Source organism: Rutidosis leptorrhynchoides, chromosome 7 (genome assembly GCF_046630445.1).
Source record: "Rutidosis leptorrhynchoides isolate AG116_Rl617_1_P2 chromosome 7, CSIRO_AGI_Rlap_v1, whole genome shotgun sequence".
In the NCBI taxonomy this organism is placed as follows: domain Eukaryota; kingdom Viridiplantae; phylum Streptophyta; class Magnoliopsida; order Asterales; family Asteraceae; genus Rutidosis; species Rutidosis leptorrhynchoides.
In genome coordinates, this window is record NC_092339.1 from 297,805,665 (window position 1) to 297,814,240 (window position 8,576).

At 31.8% G+C, this 8,576-nt stretch overlaps 1 long non-coding RNA gene across 1 annotated transcript; it reads left to right on the plus strand.

Annotated features, from left to right (window-relative positions):
- Nucleotides 1–2,232: 2,232 nt before the first annotated feature.
- LOC139858594 (uncharacterized) lies at nt 2,233–6,928 on the plus strand. The gene is made up of 2 exons (XR_011763008.1): nt 2,233–2,274; nt 6,669–6,928. It is a non-coding gene; the product is annotated as an uncharacterized lncRNA (long non-coding RNA).
- Nucleotides 6,929–8,576: the final 1,648 nt, after the last annotated feature.

Consider the following 8,576-nt stretch of genomic DNA (forward strand, 5'->3'; position numbering starts at 1 on the left):
TAGTATGCTTATTCTTTAAAATGGAAGTGTTTTGTTATTTCTTTCATGTATGTAAAGAAAGAATATTCTTAATTTACCTGAAATATAAATTACTTTGGCCACTTTTTACGTTCTAAGATTTAGAATGACATTCACTGGTTACATATTTAGGTGGTTGAAGCATTACAATCCACTTGTTTCATGCTTGCTTTATTATTAGTAATTACATCACTATCGAAATTATTTTGGTTTTTTAACAACCTAACAGATACTCTATAAAATTTAATTATTTTGAAAATTCAATTTTTGATTTGTTTCTATAAAAACCCCGCGAATTCGCGGGTCTTAAGCTAGTCATAATTAAACATGTCGCATAAGGTACAAATGATCCGATACATGATTGTTTTTTGAGATTTTCCTTTAGCCAATTTTATGCTTGTTATTCATCTTGTTTGTTTCATAATTTCCATGTTTACAACAACTTGCATGATACATGCGTTTAATTCGATTTTTGCAAGCTCTAAGGTGTATGGGTGTTTTTTTGTTCCTTCAACCAATTAAATGCTGAATAATTGTTCTTCATCTTGTTAATCCAATACTTTCTTTCATGTTTATTTGCGAATTGTTCATGATTATGGGAAATTAGGGTTTATGCACTTTGGGTTAAATTGTGTATATTGTTGTTAAGGACGAAATTGACATGTTACTTGTGCTATATAGGCTTCTAATTGATTGATGGTTTAATCGGCTCAGTAGTAGTTATGCTCGGTAGTCATGGGTTCGAAATTTAGATATTGATTGAATGTTTAACGTACCCATTTTCTTCACATTCAGTACCCTTACCTTCAACTATAGCAACCAACTAATTTGGGCAAAAATTGAAAACAATAAGTGAATAACAATAATTAACCGGATTAAACCATACGATAGTATAGAAAAAGCAGAATAGCCGTTGATGAGATATAGCTCCAGCAAAAAATTGTGACCAACATTATTGTCGTTATTGTATATGGTAATACCTGCCAATAAGCAAAAACCCTAGCAATCATATACATCTAAAAATTGGGGAAAAATCACGATACAATGAAAAAATCAAATAAAAGAAAATACATACCATCAATGAGTTTGTACGATGTATTCAAGCGCGCAGAAATTTGGCGACGACGAATTCAGTTTTATCACCTTGAAACCTAATTTGTACCTTAAATCTTCACCCGATTTTACTGGTTGATAGTCGCGGCTGTGATTACCTTGCGGGCACTAACAGTAGAGGAGGCGATGATGGTGATCGTTTAATCAATTGAAACCCTAATCGCTGCTCAAATAATGAACCGATTAATCCAATAAGCATTGGAAAAAATAGGAAAACGAAAGGGAAAAAAAGTGAGTAGGTGTACCAATAAGTATGATCGGGAACAATAAATCATCACCATGAAACCACTGATTTAAGGAAATGAAGAAAACTCTAGAGTTCAATGGCAGTAGGGGTGAGTTGTGGGTGAATTTTAGTTGGGATGTTTGGTTAAGAGAAAGTATGGAACCCTTCTAGTAGAGAAAGAGGTTGGAGATGTGGGAGTTAGGTGGGGCGGATGGAACAGTAGGACAGTAAAATTAAGGCTTTGTAGCTAATAGGATTGCAACTAATTTACGTGATTTAGTATAAATATAAATATAAATATAAATATAAATATAAATAAATATAAATATAAATATAAATATAAATATAAATATAAATATAAATAGAGATAATATAAACACTTGAGGAGTGTTTGAAAATATTGATCGCCCAAGGGGTTACTTTGTAGTTTCTTAATTTTTACAGGGGTGCCTAACATAAAAGTTTAGGGTTAGAAATCCCTTTAATCGATTTCTTCCCACTCTTTATCCCCAATTCTCCATCTCACTCTGGTACACATATTAGGGTTCCATAAACACTCATTCAAACTGTCATCATCAAATTAGGGATCCAGCAATTCAAGGCTTGTGCGAATTGTTGCTGTAGCGAATAATGTAATTCACAGGTATGTTCTGCTTAATTCCTTATTGTTCTTCTTCTTCATACACATAAAACCTAGAAAGCTGCACTTGAGTTTTCCTGAAGCTGATTCGTACGTATCACTATCACATCACATCCATATGTAAACAAACCTAATTTATTTGCGTTTCCAGCATGCAACGGCTTAGGGTTTAATACCCTGTAAACCCTAGATATACACAACACATTATCTACATAACACCCGTTTTTTTCTTCCCCAGCGCATAATCTCAATTGCTGCATATGATGGCTAAATCAAGGTTTGTAACTCGTTTTTCTTTAATTTTTTGTGTGTTAATCTATAGGTTTGTATTAAACAATTCTTTAGGTTCAAACAATTCCTTTTTTGTGTGACGTGGAACTGAGTTAAGCAATTGTGTTGGTTTCAAGGTCCTATTCTTAGGGCCAAGTTAACTATTTATTAGTATTATTTTATTATTCAATGTTTACTTTAAATTAGGATTAATAACTATTTTTTTTTCTTCCTATTAAGTTAGAGTTAGGGTTAGGGTTATTTTATTATACTTACCTTGTACCGTTGTTTCTTTATGTTACTAGTTCATTGACCCGTGAATTCACGGATTTTGCGAAGAAATCTATATTATAATATTAGCGTCATTGACCCGTTAATTAATATTTACTACACCGTATTTGGTTAAAAATTTAAATTTAAATATTTATAATATATATAGTTTATTAAAAAATGTTTATAATATTTGTGACTCTAGATGGAATATCTCGTGGTACACAACCATACTAATGTACAACATTATGCTTGATTACATAATATTTCCTTTGTGCATATTTTTGTTTAGGCATTTGGTTTAAGTGACTTTAACTCTACAACAGATATACACACATGAAACTAGGGGATAATAACTACTATTCAAAACCAATTCTTATCCCTAACATATCATATGCATAAAATTATGGTCAATGTTTTTCCCATTATATATTATATATCTGATTCATAATATTGTTTATAAATATTTGTACCAAAAATTATATAAAGAAAACAAATTGCATATCTTAAGCAAAATTCTCACATACTGTAGTATTAAAGTATTAACGCTCCAACAAATTGACCAAATCAAAGTGATGACTTGATTTGTGTGTTCATCGAGTGAAAATGAAAATACCCTATTTAAATTATCAAAACATTGATTTCTTTTATTAGTACTTAGAACATACACCATCACCACCATTACCACATTATTAGTGTAACAGGCTCAATACTTGATAGTCTATGTCTATGTACATATTATCACATACGGAGTACAAAAATATTATAAAGCTAAAGTAACACACACCCTTGATTGATATGATTAAGTTGTGGCCACAACTTAAAACATACAACTTACACCCAATAAGCTTCGATATGTACATAAAACTGAATCCATGTATAACTCATATTTTACTATTATCCAGTTAACGAACAAATTAGTTATGACAACATAAATCTTAAATCACTTGACTTGTTTATTAGTAGATGAGTCAAGATACCTGCAACTATATAAAGTTAAACACTTTTCAACTTAAAAAGATCGTCAAACTTTTAATTGCCTGCACTCACCACCATAATTTACATCAAACACCACATAAATAACAATTGAAACTTAAGATGAATTAATCAAAGTTCATTGAAAAGAAACCCTAAAATAAACCACTGAAACCATACACTTACAAAACTGTATTTGAAACTCACAACTTTCATTTCCATATCAGTGCTGAATCCTACAAAGACCGTAACACCTTTAACCATAACATTACAAAAGAAAGTTATATAAAGTAAGATATTCATGGTCAATGTAAACCAAAAAAAAAAAAAAAACATTTTAAATTACCTTGAATATTTCCTTACGATTCTGATTCTTAATCTGCAAATATCTACTTAAGAAAACAAAATCGATAGAGTTTAAAATCCTAATTGCAATCAATAGAGTTTAATTAAAACGTCACCTGATGTGTAAAGATCTCGCCTTCCAAGCTATGAAAAACACCTTCAATTATAAAATGAATTGGTGATAAAACCCTAACTTAGTTTCAAAATTAAAACGTCACCTGATAAAAGAATTGGAAAAGATTAGTTGATTTTGATGAAAATTTCTTTGTTGAACACTATGTATAACGAACCAGAGTTTACAATATTACCTTCTGAATTGGAAGACATCTTGATTTAATACCGCATTCTAATTGAATCTGAAACAAAATTATACCGTCAAGAATACATCAAGATGTAGAAAGCAACAAAAACCTTAAAGACATAAAAGAAGCACTCACATAATCACTTACAAATGGTACCTGATTGAATATTTTCCAGTGGTACAATTCGAATGAAGAATAAGTGATTGGAGAAAGAGTAAAACTAATGAAGATGTTCATCTAACTCTAAATTGATTTTACATAGTACAGTAATAAACAGTTGTAGAAAGCTTCTCCCGGAAGCTGTTTATAATCCAAATTAAATAAAAAAATAGACTCGTACTCTGTAAGCCTCCTGGAGTTATTTTAAATTTTAATTCAATACTATTATTATTAAATATTAAATTATTAAAAGCATGACATCATCAGATTTATTTTTAGAGGCATGTTACAACTTTTAAAGGACATGTTACAACTCTTAAAAGCAAGCTATGACCTCAGCGTAAACTCCCTATTATAAGATATAATAGATTAGTTGTGAGACGAATGCATAATGAAACTTTTCGCAAATATGTGATAGTGTTCAAGTTTTCCACCTTTTCATTTTTTCACCAATTAGTCTCCACTACTTTTTGGGGCTCGAGTAGGAGCTGTGGTCATCTTTTCCCCTTTTTTCAACTTTATTAAATCTTTAACTTGAGGCTGAAAAGATTTCGTACGAATCTAACTAAGTGTACTACACTAAACTTTACTAACTTTACGTATACTTTCTTGTTTCAATTTATCAGATCCATAGCTTTAATCAACTTAGGCTTAAAAACCCAACCCCAACCACCGTTGATACTATAATAAAAGTAGCCTAAGATTCTTCTTATATATGTGATCTTGTTGACGTCCTCTGTTAATACATAAATAACAACAATAAAGAAATGTTCTTTTTAGCCTTTAAAGCCAAAGGTGATTAATCACTCAAGCAAGCAACTTAGCATCATTTAAATTCGTGTTCTCCATTTGTGATACAGGTAAGCACTATCCCCGATAACCTAAAGTAGTCGCAAGCTGATAAATAACAACATAATAATACAAAAATCTTCAAAACCATAAATTAGACATTTGATAGTAACTCCGGTATTACTCGTTAATACTTCGCTTCGGGTCATTCCGTAAAACATGTTATTTTATAACACATTCTGCTTAACATATTCAATTACAATTAGATAGCAGATATCTAAGAATAAAAATGCAATATAAATAATTTAAAAACAAAATGTTCAACAATAAACATTTACCTTGGAGTTAATTCTTGGCATAAGCTAGTGTCCAAAATCTTTGATGAATGCCCAATTATCATTACATTACGCGTATTCAAATTTGTATTCAAATTTGTAAGAGCCAATTTCTTTTGGTGAATATAGTCAACTCCTTCAACGATGCTCTTAATTTTCTTTTGATATGTCATTGAATATACTTGCTCACTATTGGTGAAGACCCTAATTACATAATCATTTAAAGTCACATTGCAGAACTGGAAAGCGAAAATGAAATTACCATCTTCACAGCGTTGTATACCTCTTAAACTCACAAGATTATCACATGAATCAACAACTGAAATATTTCGACATTTGCGTTGAAAATTTTCATCTTGTTCACCTAAAGAGAGATGTTTGCACGCGACTGGGTTTTCGCGATACTCCCCAATTAATACTTAATTGACTAAATCAATCAACCTATTTTCCCAACATTAATTCTCTTAAAATGACGCTGATAAAAATAAATGAAAAAAATGATATTTTGGGATATATATCTATATATTATACTATGTCAATTGTCAATTATTTTTATCAGCGTCATTTTTCAGAGAACTACTTTTTTAGGAAAATAGGTGATTGATTTAGTCAATCAAGTGTTAATTCAGGAGTTTCTAGTAAATTCTGTTGCATGCAAACGTCTTTCTTTAAGTGAACAAGATGAAAATTTTCAACACGATTGTTGAAATATTCAGTTGATGATTCATGTCATAGTCTTGTGAGTTTGAGGGATACACAACGCTGAGATGATGGTAATTTCATCTTTGCTTTCTAATTCTCCAATGAGACTTTACATGATTATGTAATTAGGGCCTTCACGAATAGTGACCAAAGATATTCATTGACATATCAAAACAAGATCATGAGCCTCGTGGATGGAATTGGCTATGTTCATGAGAAGAAATTGGCTCTTACAAATTTGAATACGCGTAATGTATTGATAATTGAGCATTCAGCAAAGATTTTGGACACTAGTTTATGCCAAGAATTAACCCCAGATCTGGAAGGTAAATGTTTATTGTTAAACATTTTGTTGTAGAATTATTTATATTGCATTTTTATCCTTAGTTATCTGCTATCTAATTCTAATTGAATTCTGTTAGTAGAGTTAGCTTTATTTATCTTAGACTCTTATTCCTTCTACACGTCATGTGCACGTTGACTGTTTAACAAGAACGTTATCTTTTTTTTTTTTTTTGTGTCAGATGAAGATGATGTTGACTTTACCCGTATACTCTACTGCATCCTTACTAATGGAGGGGATACCAGATATTTCCAAAGTGATGACAATCTAGAAAATCTAGCCAAGAAGTTGTATTTACTAAAAGTTGCTCAAATTATACGCGTTTTATCGGATCGCGCACATAGGTATCGATTTAAAATATACTAAATTGATGGCTTGTCTATAGTAATGTTGGTTTCTGAATTTTGATTTCTAAATATCTGTATAATTAGTTGGAACTCTTATATGGAATGTAAATGTCTAGAATGTGTTGAAAAAATAACATGTTTTATTTTAAATTACATGGTACGCTATCTTAACATGTGATTGTTAACAATTAACATGTGATTGTCACTCAAACCAATATCTTAACACATTTTGCTGAATATGTTAAGCAAAAGTACCGGTAGGGTAAAATTTCATACTCGCTGGCGGGTTATGGATATCTAATATATCCGTCACAGGTAAAATCCAATCCGCAAACCCGTGAGACCCGTTTGAGAAATTCGCGAGTATACCCCTATACCATAATTTAGTTAGACGATAATAATAGTTATATTCTGAAGATTTATTGCTGCTTGTTGTCGATTCATTTACCAAAGTTGATATGTACTGTATATGTAGTCCATCTATTTAATTCTAAATTAACCAGCCATATTCTTAATTGGTTCCTTTCTTCTAATATACTGTAGTAAATAGTAATCTTCAAAACCGTAAATTAGACTTTAATAGTGTACTCCGGTATTACTCTTTAATACTTCGCAGCGGGTCATTCCGTAAATATTTATGGAATTATCCACTATCAAAATATTGAATGGATTGAGATTCACGTGGGTCTGGTTGTTCTGGTGGATATGATCGACCTTTTTTACCATATTTCTTCCATTAAATTTTGCCATTCTAACGAGTAGCGTGCTTCATTTATTTCATTGCCAACCACATCAATGAATACAACTTTAACGTGTTCGTGTAGTGTACATTTACAAAGTTGATATGCATCATGTCACTTATTATCTTCACTTGAAAACTGAACTCCGCGGACAAGAACGGTATTTGGGCAATCCTCATCCACCGTCAAGCTACAGTATTGTTTCGAAAATTTCCGTTTCCTACATTTCTTTCACGGAAAGTCTTTTTATAGACTTCTTTTTTTGGTCCAGTAGATGGCCTCTTATCTTTTTCAGTTTCTCACCGTCACATATTTGTGAAAGAGAACCTTTTCTTTTACATTTATGGCATAATAAAAAACTGGTGAACCAACCTGCTATATAGATTAAAAATTGGGGAAGATGATGATAAAGTGCTTACGTAAGTGATAGATCCCCCGTGGCTTTAGAGGCAAAAAAAGAAGAATATAGTTCTTTATTACTGTTTGCGATTTAGTAACCGAGGACACCAACACAGTACATATATAAGCAAAATCTTAGGTTGTGTTGATGTAGTAATAATGGTGGTTGGGTTTGGTTTTTGAGCCTAAGTTGATCAAAGCTATGAAATTGGTAAATGGAATGAAAAAGGTGTATAAAGTCTAGTGTGGTACATTTGATTAGGTTCACATAAAATCTTATCGGCCACAAGTTAGAGATTTACTGCATGGTGAAAAAGAAAAGAAAATGTGCATTTCTTCTACTCAAGCCCTGAAACTAGAGAACAATTGCGCTGAAAAAGGTGAAAAAGTACTCAAACCGCCCCCACCCCCCGCGAGACTAATGGTGACCAATCGGTGAAAAAGGTGACCACTGCCCCCAAAAACTAGAGGAGACCAATCTGGCAGAATTCCAAGAATTTTGAAATGACTCCTAAGAAAAAACACGACAACGATTTGAAATAAATCTATAGACGAGTTCAGGCTAGTCATAGGTCGACATCGTTCAAACAAGCCTTCCATGTC